General features: G+C 39.9%; 1 long non-coding RNA gene across 2 annotated transcripts in view; it reads right to left on the bottom strand.

Annotated features, from left to right (window-relative positions):
- Positions 1–9,664: 9,664 nt before the first annotated feature.
- Positions 9,665–16,590, bottom strand: part of LOC113478387 — a 23,035-nt gene continuing 16,109 nt past the window's right edge. Inside the window, exons 2-4 of one of the 2 annotated variants that reach the window (XR_003398051.1) lie at positions 12,730–12,806; positions 11,335–11,453; positions 9,665–10,414 (exon numbers count right to left, since the gene is read on the bottom strand). This is a non-coding gene — a long non-coding RNA (uncharacterized LOC113478387). The remainder of the gene's footprint in view (positions 10,415–11,334; positions 11,454–12,729; positions 12,807–16,590) is intronic. The other variant, XR_003398052.1, reaches the window with a different exon arrangement.

Genomic DNA, 16,590 nt, shown 5'->3' with positions numbered 1-16,590 from the left:
CAAACTCTCTATATATTTACCTATATATATACTATGTTTTGAAGAAGCCTTGGATATTGTGTGTTTTCTGGGTGCAAGTGTAACATTGTGGTATTGTTCTGAGGGAAGTCAATAACAATTTTGAAAACTAACATAGAAGTGCCACCTGAACACTCCTTTAAAAAAATGGAAGTGTCCAACTTTGAAAAACAGGCTGTCATGGGTTAAACCTGGCCGGCAGCCAAGCACCAGGCAGCCACTCATTCATCTGCCCCCACCCTGGGGGAGTAGGGAAGAGAACTGGAGGAGTAAGGAGACTTGTAGGTTGAGATAAAAAAAAATTAGTATTGGAAATAAAATTCAAATAATAAGAGTAATAATAGAAAATACAAATGAGTAATGCACCATATGATTGCTCACCACTTGCTGACTGATGCCCAGCCTGTTCCTGGCTAGTGATCACACAAGAGAGAATCCTGAAACCACAATCTCAGCAGTGAGATCAAGCTTCCCGGACAACCCTCATCTATATACTGAGCATGACGTTACCTGAGGTGGAATATTCCATGGGCCAACTCAGGTCTGTTGCTTTGGCTGTGTTTCTCCCCAGCTTCTTGTGTACTTGCATGTTAGCAGGACAAAGGACTTTGAAAAGTCCTTGATTTCTTAGCAACAACTGAAAACACCTGTATGTTATCATCATTCTTCTTGTATCAAATCCCATACTGAATCTGAAACACAGCACTATTCTAGCTGCTAGAAGGCAAAAAAACAACCCCCACAAATTAGCTCTATCCCAGCTAACACCAGAACACAGGCTCCAAAAGCATGATACCCAACTGGTCTCCAGCGAGGTTATGGGAGCAAGAACAGCTGCTGCTGTGGACTGTTACACAACATCTTGAGATTTGAGCAGACAACCACTCCTCATCAGGGAGTGTTTATATCTTTTGGTTTGCCTTCCAAATTTACCCACACTTCTCAAGCATTTGTATGCACAGTACCAATACCTCTAGAAATCATTTTCTCAAGTACAGTTACCATAAGATCAAGCAGGAGATAACATTCTCTTTTCAAGGAAAAAATTATTACGTCATTACCTCTTACAGCTGCTCCAAAATCAGAGAATACCAAAAGAATTTGACTTCCTGAAGAAAGTGTTTAAAGTCATCACTGTTTTGAAACTATTTAATTATAGTCTCATTTAGAATTCTCAGGCTTCTGAATGGCAGAAAGCAAAATATTTGCCTGAGCTTAGCAGATAATGGGCATTCTAAAGATCAAAATATATATTAAAAATTATCTCTAAAAATATGTCTATACAGTTGCCCACAAATTTAAGTCAAACAGCAGTTTTGTATGCAGAATACATTTGTCCAGGAATACTAACTAGTCCATTATTGCAAAATATGGCAGCTGCATGCTTTACAAACGTTAACATGCAGATAAAATTAGAAACGGTTTGAGGTCTGTCCTCCTCACTCCTCAGTGGAATTTCAGTCTTACATCTCTGGTTGTATAATATTTTGGTGATTACTTGGTTTTAGGAAAAAAAAAAAAAGCCAAAAACTCAAAAATTGTTTCTTCAATAGAAATTTCAGGTATTTGAGGAATGCCAGATGAGAACTAAGACTGATAATAGTATCAGAAAAATTCCCATCCCTACTGTATACTAAAAAGCAGCAGAGAAATAGAGGATCATGTGAGTAAGGCAAACTGCACCGATACAAAGGAAGTTGTAGGACCCAATGTAGTGCTCTAAATATTAATTTTGTATTAAGGAATAACAGTATTAGGGTGCTCCCACTGTGCTAAGTGTGCACAAGCACACAGAAATAAATGTCCAATCCAGTATGACTGGGCATCTCTGCATACTTCAGTAGTACATCATGTTTACTCACAGAGCAAATCCCTTCACAGACAGCTGAGCATATAAAACAGCTTGATTGTGCCTGAAGAGCACAAGCTCTGTCCTCCCTTTTCCCCTCTTTTCCTCCTTGTTTTTCAGACCCTTCCCTGGAGTCAAATGAACTCACTAAAACAGCCCAGCCAAAAGGAGGGGGTGAGGTTAGGAGACAACAGGGACAAGCAGGACTTCATCCTTTCAGTGCTGGCTGGTTATGGTCAGTGTCTCACAGAACCACATCCCAGGATTAGCCACATGAGAAAACCCCCCACATGCTTAAGTGGCTGTAGTACAGAGAAGACAGATGTTTAAAAGCAAAAAACCACTGTTATTTTCTGATAATTAAGACTGTAAATGAGACCGCATCTAATTTCATGAACACAAATGGTACCATGGAAGCCAAGTGTCAACAGAACTAAAACCAAGGATATTTTTCACTTGCACAGCTCAAAATTTGCTACTAATAGTTGGGGCTTATTAACAATAAGCTGATTACTAACAATAGTTAGGAAGGTTAACAATAAGAGGGGTTAGTAAGATTAAGCAGGCTACTGATTAAACAATAAGTAACCACACTACTAACACTGGAAATTCTAGTTGCCAGCATAATGAATTTTTACAAACCATCCCATTACCACATTATTCAGGTCATCAGTCTGTTTTCAAACATAGCCTTCCACACTCACAGATGTACATGGTTCTTATGAAGGGGTTCTGTTAACTTGCTATACCTTTTAATGCATATTTCATGCCATCCTACATTTTCTAAAATAAATAAAAGATACACAAATTAAATTTGTAGTAAGTAGTAAAAGTAACCAAACAAAAATCGGCTCTTATCGCTGTTAATTGTCTCATTCTGATTAGGTTATGCTCTGGGGAGCTCAGTCCAGTAACACCTTTATCTCCAAACTGCCATTGCCAAGGGCACCATCACAGCTAGTCAGGCAATGAACTCTCAGATCTAATACTGAAAGAGCCACACAAACAGCCAGGTGTGAGTTAACATGCTCCTTGATGACAACCAATTTGGGGGTTTGAACTCCAAGAGTCTAAGTGAAAAGCAACCCCCAATATTACACAGCAGAATCTCGGCACAAAGAGCTAAGGCTAATCTGACTGACACAAAGGGCCTGCTTACGGCACTGCAAAACAACCATTATTAAGAAATGCCTATCAGTGGGTTTATAAAGTTTATAATATTGCAAAACTGTGATACTGTCTGAGGCAGTCACACCAGAAGCACATAAATGTCAGAGCTGAGATAGTAAGTAATTAATATTTTAAACAAAACCCAGAAAATAAATGTGCAGAGTTGCCCACTTTGAAGACTGGAAAAAAAAATATTAGTTCCTGCAAACCTCTGTTTCATTTCCTCAGTGAGAACTTCCCATACCCCTTGCTTGTTAACTAGATTCAGTTTATTCCTGGGTGAAACCTCCCTTCTCCTCATAGTCTGTTAATGCTGATTTAATTCAGACCTAGCAAGCTGAGGCTGAGTTGAACTCTCCTATGTAGCTGGTTGGGTATCTGTTTGCCCGCTCCAGCTTGTTTCTAACACTGAGAACTAGCATGCTGCCCTTGCAGCACGTGGGCTCTCCTGTTCACACAGCTCCCTTTCCTCCCTTTCTCACTGAAAAGCAGCTCAATGTTGCAACAGAAATCACCTGCAGCTTCAAACCAGCCACACAACTTCACTTGTGGGGTTGAGTGGCTTCTGAGAGGAGTATCTAGACTTTTCTAGTCGAACACAGTAGCTAGAGCTATTCTGTACATCCATTTCTCACCAGATAATATGGGTGCATGCATGAAATAATGAAACAGTTCAAAACAGAGGCTGCCAAGTTGCACTGCTCCTTTCAAGAACCAGTAATTACCAAGCACGTGCCCTCAGTTTTGAGTCTGGGGAAAAATGAAGCTATCTCAATGACTGCACATTTTTCTGAACACAGGCAATCATACCTCTACAGTTTGCATACCTGACCCAACATCAAGTAGTCTGGGAAGGTGGTAACATCTCTGCATTCTTACTGAGAGCTGAGGCCACACTACACAAGGGAGACTTTCTCAAAGGCTTTCTGTAGTTCTCCATCTTCTCTAAAAGTGAACTGTTTTCTTTCTTACCTATAAACCAGAGGTACTAATACATTAAACGTTTAACACATTAAAAAAACCACTATCCACTAAGCTTGTTATGTTTCTGAAGTTGCAAAACACAGGCATGTTGTACAATTATGCTACTTTGCACTGGCTGGAAACATCCTCATTTCCAAATGGGATTAGCTGGAGAATACCCATAGTCATTGACACCCTCAGCAATGGTGAGGCAGTATATATACACTCGGTAATATTCAACTTAGTGTAAAGAGTAACTAGGAAAAAGTTGCTTAGTTTTATTCAACAGCTAGTTCTCTTTTAGCCACCTCAGACAGCACAATACCAAAGTCTACTGTTTGTCCTCCTCACCCTAATGTAGAGCCAGCAACTCTAAAATGCAAACCAAACTCCATTTTATGCCACACAGCTGAGCTCAGCACTGTTTATCTGTGAAACACACTCAAATTTAACCTAAAGGAAAAGAAAATCCACCCTGGAAGATGCTTCTGTGGAATGAACCCCTACATAACTCCTCTCCCCAGGATAGAGTTGCCACATTCCAAAGAAATTTTTATCCCCTACTATCACTGGGAGCTGAAGGGGCAAGGAAACCCAAGTGTGGAATGTTCAAGTACACCAAGGGCCTTCCAAGCATGCAGTCTACAGAGCCCTTTCCTCACCATTCTTAAAAGGCTTGTGCCTTGAAACAGAAAACTCCAATATCTGCAAAAAGATTTGAATTCCTCAGGCAGAAGACATTCTGGAAAGACCAAGTATTAGGATAAAAGAACAAAGTCTGTCTTCATGGCAATTAACCTGTAAAGAGATTCATAACAGTTTCTCAAAACAGAGTGCAAAAAAATCCAAAGAAACCGCACAGCAGAATGTTTCATCTACACTCATGAATCACCTTGCAGGAAACAAAAGTACTTTCCATGATGTGGTAAGATTATTTTCTAATTTTTTACTAATAGTTTTACCAAAACTTCAGTAAAACACATTATCTAAACAGCACAGAGATGCTGAAAACATGCTTCCCTTTTCTGCTTTGAGTTGTACTCCAATCTAACGCACCACCATTTATCACCCATTCAACAAAGGCCTGCAGCTCTGCTATTTCCTTCACTCGGGCATCCTGTAAAATAATGGAAAAGATCATAACTTGATAAATAATTTGTTATTTGTGCATACATCTCTGTGGATACCATTTGCTTGCCATAAATGAGAACAAAGGGCTGAGGCAGCATGACATACTTGATAAAGTACTTCTGAAATTTTTTTTTCTTAACCAACCTATCGTTTCACAGAACAGTTTGAAATGAATTAGAAGTTTTCTTCAGGTGAATGCTTCAGGTGAAAGGGAGCAGTCCCTCTCCTCTCTGCTGGCCGCTTGCTATGGAACAGTGTTCCGGGCTTGTAAAGTCAAGATCAAAAAGTCCTTCTGAGCACCCAGAAAGCCTATTCAACTTGCTAAAATAGTGGAAATAATCTCTGCAAAACACTCCATGCCACAACACAAGCCTAGAAATAATCTCTGCAAAACACTCCATGCCACAACACAAGCCCTTTCCAGCCATTTTGGTGAGCATCAGTGTCCAGCACAAGGGGAGGGAAGATCAGATGACTGCTAGTAAAGGCAGAAGGGGTCAAGACAAGCTGTTAATTTGTCTCAGTCATAATACACAAGGACATCCTAGGTGTGTGTTCCCTAATTTTTGTTGATGGTACAAAAATCACTTCCCAAATATACTGAGGGATCTGACTGTTGTTTTTCCCTGACTTCTGATATAAGCCTAGGACAGTTATTCTTTACAGTCCTTTTGAAAATCCCACCTTTGGTGTTCATTACAAAGCTGGGAGGCATGGGACCAAATAGGGTCTATTGCTCACATAACTGTGCACACAGAAACAACTTTTTCACCAGCAACACTGTGTTGCTGGAAGACATACTTGGTCATAACTTTTTGGGGTATTTTGTTTTGGTGGGGATTTTTGCCTTTATTTTTTCCCCCACAGCTAGTGTGAAATCCAATTTTGCCAGTAGCCACATAAGGTACACAGTACTATATGAGCATGCCCCTAGAATTCCTCATCTGGATGCAGCCTTAGTACCCACAAGAGGCTGAACAGACAATATTCATGTTTCTGCAACATCTACAGTACATCATCTTATCTACAATAGGACTGCAACCTCCTCACATTGTCCTGCCACAAAGCCTTGTAGTAATTTTTGAGGTGCAAGAAAGCAGCCCAGCCATCCCTCTAGCACTGGCAAAACCCCTTTGAAATTTAGAGAAAAGGAGACAACAATCCCCTCCCTCCCAAATGCACCCTCACTACCCAGAAAGGTGAGGGAAACAAGATTTTCTATTTTCCCCCACTTCTCCATTCAGTTTAATTCTTTCAAATTTCTATAAATTTTTACTCAGTTCAGTTTCCTGATCTGTTCCCTTGCCAGCCATGCTGCTTGTGCCATTGCAAGGGAGAAATGAGAATAATAGCAAAGAGGAAAAAAACAGCCTCTTTCAGCACTAATACCAGCCTAACATGTGCATGAAAGCCTCCTTGAAGACTAGGATGCTCTGCAGTCACAGAGGTCTGTTTGGGTCCACTGGCTGTACAGGAGAGCAAGAGAACTGGCTGAAGCAGAAACCCTGCCAACCATACAACACCAAAAAAAAAAAAAAAGCAAAAACATTGCCAATGGCAGACTTTCTTTTAGCATTCAAAATCAATACCCTCAATTTTGCAGCAAATCTGATTTTCCAAAAAGAAAATATCCCTTTTAAGAAAAGAATCCTAACAGAATTGATATGAAAGCTACATTCCAAAGGATGTAATAATTTTCCACATGGGAACTGACAGTCTTTTAGGTTTTTTATTTGTTTTGTTTGGGTTTTGGGGATATTTTTGTGGGTGGGTGGGTATTGTGTGGGATTTTTTTAGAACTTCCTATCGCACAAGCTCTTTGGACTCTGTTTCACAGACATTTTGCTGCAGAATGTCTACTTACGTCCCAGTCAAACAAAGAACAATCATAACAAGAAGTATTGTACTCTGTACTATAAACGCTGGTAGAATGAAATGGAAAGATTAAGGAAAAAATAATTAAAAATAGAACTCTTTTCTTTCCAAAGGAAATAACATGATTTTTACCCCAGTGACTTTTGTCATTGCTATAACAATGGTTCATTTTAGGCCATATCTCACCACACACAGAATCAGGAAACCCTGGTACACATGTCCTACAGCAACTGGGGCTTTGTTTGCACTGTGTGCCTGGGACAGCACTGCAGATTTCAAGAGACTTTCTAAGGTTAACACAGCTGTTTCAGAGGGTATGTTTTCCTAAAGTACAATCCTGACCATACCTGAAGCACTGGAGAGCTCTGCAGGTTGTAAAAGTGAAGGTGACTTGCTGGAACATCTCAGGTCTCTAAAGTAATCTATTTTGCAATGGGGCAGGTTCTGCAACCAACTGCTGATCAGATCCAGATCCCAGCTTGATAAAAAGAGGGGTAATGTGGCAGAAAAGCACTCAGCAGTGCATTTCCAAGCACTCTTACTCCCCTATGTTTGATGTTACAGGAACCAGGAGAATTCATTTCTCACGATTTGACTCACTAGAGAAAAATCATCCCATTTCCCTTAGTCACATAGCAGTGTTGTGACCTGCAAACTCACAGCCCTGGAGAACAAGGAAGCATAAGGATGTCTTCACTGCTTCCCCCAGTGTTTTGCCAGGAAGAACACAGCTTCACTACCACCACCAATGTGTAGATTTTCTCTTTATGCTGTAGAAATATAAAGTTCCCATTAAGGATGTATTCTTCTTTCCTAACATGAATGACAAAGATCATATTAGTTATTTTTTTTACTGTACAAAGCTAAAAAGCTGTTTTTCTCTCTCTTCAATACCAATGGACATTAAGGGAAACCCTGTGCCCCTTGCAACTTCATTGGTGCAAAACCTGCTCCTTTTTTCATCCCTCCCAACACAGGAAACAAGCAATAAGCCACCTTTCTTTTATATATTTCAGAAGTTAAAACACTTCAGACTAAGCACGGGAACTGGAAAGAAAACAGCTGTACACTGGCATACATACATCAACACATCCATGATAAGCACCTTCTCATTTCCAGAAACAAGATTTTTCCCTTTTCCCTTTTGAGCTTGGATTTAACTCTTCCATTTCAAAAAACAACTTGCTGTGCTTCATGTCCATCCTCTCATTTGCTCTGCCTCTCCATCCTCAGTTCCTTCGAGGCAGGCTCTTAAGCTCCATTTTAATTAACAAGTTACCCCAGGTAGGGGGAAAAGACACCATATGCTCTATGTTAATTTTGAACAACAGCTTAAATGTTCTCTGCTCAGATTCTGAGCACTTATTTGAAAAAGTGAGGTGGAAGGCCAGGTCCTAGTAGGGGAAGCAGGTGCTTTGACTGAAACTAGGACCAGGATTTTACCTGCATCTTCCTCAGGAGTCACGTTAAACACTGAAAAGAAATGTTATAACTGGGCATTTTCCACAAGACAGACACCAGAATGCCCGCCAGCTCTAGAAATTAGCTATATTAACGCTGTGCATTATCTTGTCAACATGTAGAACTCTTCTTTAGCAAGTCTATTAATATTAATGAAATCATGTATATGTTCACCCATTTCCTGGATCTGTCCAAGTCCAATGCTAATTAGACTCTGAAGAAGGAAGCTGTTGGCAGACACAGCATGCATCATGCCATAAGGCTGAGTGCATCTCCTCTTTTCCAGCTGTGCAGAATACAAGAGAGACCTATCTCTCTCCAGATAGACAGGACAGTTTCACGCTCAAGGTCCTCTACATCTCTTAACTGCAGGCCACTGGAGACTAGGTCTTCACTAGCTCTCTTGCTGTCTCCTCCATTAGCTTCCCTATTCCCCAGCACTGTAGGGGAATACTCTGACCAAGAGGTATACTCATTTACTGTATCATCTTCAGATTACAATGCTGGATCTTCCTGCTGTGATGATTTAAAAGTATCTTCAAACCTCTGAATTCCTTTAAAAGTTGTAAGCCGGTGTCTAAAAATCCAAGACTGACTTTACACTCACTCAAACCACTCTCTAAAGGAGCAACAGCAGCTTAAAGACCTGAGTTCACCTGAACTTGAATGCCTCCCAGGTGCTTAATGGCATTATCAGTTCTGGCAAGTACTTCCTAGACAAGGAGAGCCTGGAGTTCATTCTAGTGTGTGGGTCACCACAAAGACATCACGCTCATCAGCTTTTGAACAAATTAAATTTGTGGTCAGGGACAAAAATAACATTGGTAAAGATCCAAGACAGGCAGCCTTCATTCTCATATTTGGCCCATGAAAAAAATATAATATGAAGTGGTGTGCTATTTAAGTGAACAGTTATCAGGGAACTTTTAGGATGATGAAAGCAAAGTTTCAAAACACCCATGTGCAGTGGCTGTATACTGACAGCATTGTGAACAAAACAGTAAACTTCATCTCCTCTATCCAAGATATAAAGTTATATGTCAGAGTCACCTTATCAGGAGGTGCAGGATAGCAGACGCATTAGCAGGGGAAGGAATAAATTTAGTCAATAAAGGAATTGATACCTGTCTATAGTTAGAAAATGCCTTTTACAGAACAAGCTGTTCTTCTGGATCATTGAGAAATAAAATAGTTTTATTGAGTTTCTAAATACACAGATACATGTATAATTAATATTGTCTAACTGCCAGACATTAAGAGTGTTTAGAATTTTGAGCATTCTCTTCTTTTGTTCCTTCCTTCTCAAGAGTGCATCTAACAACTATGGGGAAAAGAACAGACATGTAAAAGAGTTATGAATTCTCTCTATAATGAGCAGGTGGCTGGTATACAAGGCTTGAAGTAGTGAATCCAGAGACTACCCACAGAATCTATTAAGCAAGAAAACAGGATTCACCCTTCTCCTCCTGACCCACTGGTGAGTGGCAGGACAGTGGCTTTCTGGCTTCTCCATCCAAAAAGTGCAAATAATATTTATCCACATTCCCAATACTCAGTGAAACTGCTGGGCAGAAAGGCCTTGCCCATGCATAAGTACTCCCTAGGACAGAATGCACATATTCACAGGCAGAACTGTCTGAATCAGAGCTCCCCAGCAGTGTTAGAAGAGTCTCACTGGACTGGAAGACTGGCTGCCTTCAGAGCTTGGAGCAGTCTTCATGAGACAGGCCTGGAACAGGCTGGCAGCACAGGCTCTCCTGCCCTTGCACTGAACAACAGTCAGCAGGAGAACAAAACTGACCTTCAAATTTTTGAAGTGTATAGAACAGGTGAAACAAATCAAAGGGTACTTCTACATCATCATCTCAGTTCAGATGTAGAATGCTTTCAATGCAAATCTTCTAGTTGTCCATGCATCTTGCACTGTGATTTATATCACCAGGTAGTCTTGGGAAAAAAAAAAAAGCAAACTGGATTATTTTCAGATTAAATCAACCTAAAGATGCATCCCAGCCACCACTGGGCAGCCCATCAAAAGTAAACCCCTTGCAACACGTGGCTCAAGCATCAGATTGTTGCACTGAGAGTTCCCCTCTCCAGATTGCTACACCTGCTAATGAAGATGCAGGTAGAGCCCCCAAGTACAGACCAAGGACACTGTGGAGGATTCAGCAGGTGGCAATTGGCTGACAGCAGTGACAGGAGGCCCTACTTCTGGCAGAGGGCTCAAGGACAAGAATATGGAAAGAGGAAGACAGTGTGGGGGGGAAAAAAAGCATAAGCTTCACATTATCAAACAAAGTAGGCATTAGCTGTGCAGAAAGACTTACTTGGTATTATAGATAAAATACTTTCTTAACGGTGTAAAAGCACACAATCATCCCATGAAGAAACATCTAATTTTGACTTGACCTATTCCTTGAAAAATGTTTTATTAAGACATGATTTACAGCATGAAATAAACTTAGTGGTATTATTCCAAGTAATCCGTTTTGCCAGCAGACTAAACAAATAATAAACAATGAGCCTTTTGTTACCACTAATGTCATCTAGAAGTGAAAGTGTTGACAAAGAGCTGTGTTTAATTCTTTGAGAGTATCCATTAAAAAGCAACCCAAAACACCCAGCAGACATAATCATACTATCAATACTATAGGTTCAGATCTCTTCACCTTGTCTTAAAAATAACTAGAAAAGATGTGTTTGTTAAACAGGAGCTAGACATGACTCCATATTGAATTGATTATAGCCCTTTCTATGTGGAATTCCCTCAGTCATGAAACCCACTCTAATGTACACTGAAAAACAGCACAGGAAATTAAAAAGAAAAGGCACAATCCTCTACAGCTGAAAGGCAGTAGACTTACCTTCAGAAAGCAGACCTCCATTCTCTCTCTTGGTCTGGAAGTGTAATATGTTTGCATCTTTTCAGTTCAACTTCCAGTTCCACAATCCTTTTCTGCAAGGACCTTTTGTCTCTTTTGGACTGCAAAATGAATTTCTCATACTTGTTCCAGATCTTTCTATCCTCTTTGTAGTTTTGACAGTCTGAACCTTGAAGTGCTTCAGCTGGTGGTCTTTTTGAGGGGATCTTTAAAGTGGGCAACTAACTTGGATTTGGTTTCTAGTTTACTCTCTCTAGTACTATCAAAAGTAAAACTTCTGAATGCTCAGTTTTACAGATATTGACCAAGGTAGGAAACATCTTTCTCTAAGAAGTATTCACAGAGTAACAGAGAAAAACAAGAATTTTATTTTTTCCTTTTATATATAAGGAAAACAGACTTGGAAGCTGCATGGCTTCTGTGGTATATAGATTCACAATCTATACACCAAGCCCATAGCTGAATTGGGACAGAAGTCAGGGGCAGTTTTTAAAGCAGTTAGAAGGCTTGTAGTCTACAATCACCTATATGCTTTTCAAAACACCTCTCCAGCCCTCCTAACCTTTCACTAACATCTGTTCACCCAGAAGTAGGTATGTATGCAACTTTATTCATTGCAGCATGCCCTTGACATGATCTCTGTTCCATTGAGTATCCCCCATCTGAATTACTGAAAAAAAGAAAAAATGCTGTAGTCTAATGCAGAAAAAAAGTCCACAAGGCAGTGAGTGAATTCCCCCTTCTAGACACCTCAGATGTTCAAAATGACTCCTTTATGACTGGACATTACTTACAGCTACAAAAGTGCAAATGCCTACGTGTATCTCAAAAAGCATTAGAGAACATGGCCAAAGGTCTCCTGAAACTAGTCCACACAGAAAATAGAGTTCAAAGTACACGACTCCCTCTTTCCTTCTTCCTTCCCTGCCTGCTAGTCCCTCTATCAACTCAGTTACAGAAAAATCAGTGTCTTCCACATCAACAGATAACAGGGATAAAAGCAAAAAAGAAAAACATTTTTGGAGAAGTTGAGGGAAACACTAGGTTTTTTGTAACAGATGAAGATGGGCCACAGAAGCAAAACAAAGTTAAGAAGCACCAACAGAATTAAGTTGAATTTTTACACAGTCTTGTTCCTCATGACTAACAAGCAGCTCCAAATTTACCGTGGTATAATGGAGCTTTTCTAAAGCTCAGTTTGTACCAGTAAAAGTGAGAAATAGAAGTTGGAAATGAAAAGAATTACACTCTTCAAATGTAGCATAAGCAGCATGTCAGTGCGTGTCCCTACTTGCTGTTTCTCTGAAGAACACAAAGCTTTTTTACCAACTACAGTTTGATTACAATTAGACAAACAGCAAAAAACTTTGGCTTTACCTTTCTTTCATTTGGATTTTCAAGAAACTTTTTTTTTTTCCCCTTGTATTCTTCTGAGCAGAAAGTGCATAGTTCGTCTTCAATTAAAACAGAAATAGTAGAAGATCAATAAAGAGTTTCATCAGAATAATAATAATAAAATTCAGTATGTCTCATGGAACCATAATCTATACTTTCCACAGAGGTGATTTTCTGATGGTAAAGTCAGTAAAAGATTTAGTTCATAAAACAAGTTTCTGTTACAAATTAAAATACAGCCTCATGAAAGCATTTGTCTGTAGAACTGGCCACACTATGCAAACTGAGTGACCCTACAGAAGTATTACTCACCAGACAGCAAGTTTTTTTCAGAAAGCTTCACATCTGCTCCAGCACCACAATGAATTTAACCTAAATAAAAAGAAGCCTACTATTATTTCCACAGATGCTGTCATGGGATTATCTGAATCAAAGAGTCACTCAAGTAACACCGCAGCATTGCATCAGTGTTTTGCAACGCTATAAACCACCATTTGGGTCACAACAACCCCCAGCAGTGCTACAGGCCTGAGGGAGAGCAGCTGGAAAGCTGCCTGGCAGAAAAGGGCCTGGGGGTGTTGGTCAACAGCCAGCTGAACATGAGCCAGCAGTGTGCGCCCAGGTGGCCAAGAAAGCCAACAGCATCCTGGCTTGTGTCAGCAAAAGCGTGGTCAGCAGGGACAGGGAAGGGATCTTACCCCTGTACTTGGCACTGGTGAGGCTGCACCTTGATGACTGTGTTCAGTTTTGGGCCCCTCACTACAAAAAGGCCCTTGAATGACTCGAGCGTGTCCAGAGAAGGGCAACGGAGCTGGTGCAGGGTCTGGAGCACAGGTCTGATGGGGAGCGGCTGCGGGAACTGGGGGGGTTTAGTCTGGAGAAGAGGAGGCTGAGGGGAGACCTCATCACCCTCTACAGCTCCCTGAAAGGAGGGTGCAGAGAGCTGGGGATGAGTCTCTTGAACCAAGGAACAAGCAATAGGACAAGAGGGAATGGCCTCAAGATGTGCCAGGGGAGTTTTATACTGGATACTGGGAAAAATTTCTTCACCAAAAGGCTTGTCAAGCACTGGAACAGGATGCCCAGGGAAGTGGTTGAGTCTCCATCACTGGAGATGTTTTAAAGTATAGATGTGGTGCTTCAGGCCATGGTTTAGTGGTGGATTTAGCAGTGTCATGTTAACAGGTGGGCTCAATGATCTTAAAGATCTTTTCCAACCTAAACAAATCTAATTTAAGGGCTGTAACTGATATTTAACATTCAGCTTCTAACCCAGCATGAGAAATACCCAACTTTACTTCCAGTTTGTCTTCAATCTAGTCACACTTCCTGCAACATACAGGGAAGGACAGCATGCTATACCCAGTTCAACATTATGCAATTACAATAACCTCTCTCTCACCTCCAAACCCTTAAATGGCAAACTACTACTTACTAGCTATAGGCCAACTAAGAGATGGGATTGGGACAGAAAAAAACACTGTCTCAAAATAGCGCTTAGGTGAGAGACCAAACTCCACACATCTACAGAGGAGAGGAAGGATGCTAGGAGTCCTTCTGGTACACCGTTTTTTGCCTTGCTAGTGATTCTATGCATTTTTTTTAAATCAACAGTGACTTAGTAGTTGCATCCTAACTATGAGACTCCTCTAGAACAGAGGATTTAATTGTCCACGGGAGTTAACAGTGCTGATGGTCAGTTCTATTCATAGATTCCCAAGGAGCAGGGTAAGAAGTCTCTGATTTTTGCCACTTTTGCAGCTGTCTATGCTTAATACAACTTTAAAAATAGTAGCTTTAACTGTGTGGCATCATGTGAAAGTTCTAATCAACAGCAGAGGCTCTAAGGCTACCCTTTTGCAGACCCAGGAAGAAACTACATCATATGCTTGCATACTGCTTACATTTATATGCATGAGAAATGCATACCTAACTCATTTTTCACTTGTGATACTTCACAATTAGAAATAAAAGCAGTAGGGGTTAGAGAAAGTTGGGTGGAGTATTCATTTAAATCTACTCATAAGAAAATCAAATACTTTAGATTCCATAGAAACTGGGTGAACTCACCTGGAAGAGCCACCTGCCTACTACAGATATATGAGTTCTCACGATCTGCTGCAAAAACACTGCCAGGAACAGGAATAAAATACCTACATTATACCTGACAAGCACTATCTTAAATTAGGGAGGTCATCATAGTTTGATTTTTGATCCATCTCACTTTATAGACATAGCTTTGTACTCAAAAACAAGTGATAAAAAGCAGTTTTTCCAGGGGAGCTGAAAAAAGATGTAAGTTTTGATACTGGAAAAAACTGTCCAACAATTTCAGGGAATTATATAGCAAGACACTTGCACTCTTTCCACATCCTTCTAAGGGTTTGTCTTTTAGGCTCACCCATATTAAAAAAACCCCAACACTGGCAGCAGTAATGCGCACAACAGATACTAGAATTAGCACGCTAGGGAAACCATTTTGGAGTCAAGAATGCTGAAGTAGAGAAGTATAAAGGATCTTATTATTTCTGCAGCACGTACTAGAAAAGTATTAGCTAGCACAAGGAAAGGAGCACTTTTTCAGAGAAGAAAATGAGTATTTTGCCATGATCTTCAGTGGATCATCACCCCAGAACCAAGTTCTGCTTCCATAAATAAGAGAGTTCAAAAGGTCTTGTATTTCTGTGGGACTGCTCCTGACAGTACCCTGAACAGGACTGGGCTCCTATTCACTTCTATTCAGAAAATATGACAAATGATGTTTCTGAAATCTTAATCCAAATTATCAATGCTGTATGGGAAAGTTTTGCGTAGGACAAAACTATCATGATTAATTGCATCTATGTAGCAGAAGTACCTCAGGACCACTGAGTCTGAAGCTGTACTAGGAACTCCATAGTGTAAAATAGTTCCCAAGAGTTTATAATCTAAGCAGTTAGGGCAGAAAAAGCTACATTCTTATTACAATTAAGCCTTATAGGCACAGTATAATATATTTTAATAATGATTTATCTATGATTCCAATCATTTATCTGTGATTTTATCAGTGTTTTTACATTCTAATTCAGAAAAATACTACAGTGTGACTAATTTGTCCCACAGAAAAAAGGAACAGTACCTCTTAATCAGTGCTTTGGTGTTTTATTAAAATTCCTGCTATTAGAGAAATGCCAGACTCTGGATTTAATACATACTTGCAGGTCTCCTTATCACAATATTGTTTTCAGTAAACAAATGCACATTTTTAAGGCTTCTTTTAACATATTAAAAAAAAACACTTTAGACCAGCAGTATCCTATAATAAACACCAAACACCGAGGGGTACACTTCTATGCCTGTAAAGCTGCATTACTAGTTTTCTGTCTAGTTGTCTGTCTTCAAAAACCTATGTGCAGTTTAGGCCATAAATGCAAAATTAAGGAATCTGGATACATGATGTACAGTTCTGCAGTTGAAAAGGAAATCAATGCACCTAATGTTTATAACACAAAGAATTTCTACACTCAGAAGTGGAAAGCTTGGAATTTCCTTGAATAAAAATTCCTATCTCAAGCTTGTATCCTCAACAAGAAAATAAAATAAAATAAAAATGTAGGAAAGTGTCCAGACCAAATGGAATAACCATGTTGAAAGTAATAAATATTAGGTATTCAGGAAGCACATGGACATACTGAGGATAGTGATCAGTTTAAGTTTCTTTTTTAAGTGATAAGGAAGTGTGATAATAAAAGACTTTCCAGTAGTAAAGAAGGATTAGATCTCACAAAGCGCGCTAAAAGGAAAATAGAAATAAATTATTTGCACTTTGAATAGCCCAACTCAAGGAAAATGGAATTGAAACGG

Source organism: Athene cunicularia (genome assembly GCF_003259725.1).
Source record: "Athene cunicularia isolate RWA chromosome 3 unlocalized genomic scaffold, athCun1 chr3_part1, whole genome shotgun sequence".
NCBI classification, from domain to species: Eukaryota; Metazoa; Chordata; class Aves; order Strigiformes; family Strigidae; genus Athene; species Athene cunicularia.
Note: the sequence above shows the minus strand (reverse complement) of the source record. Positions and strands in the feature narration are given on the sequence as shown.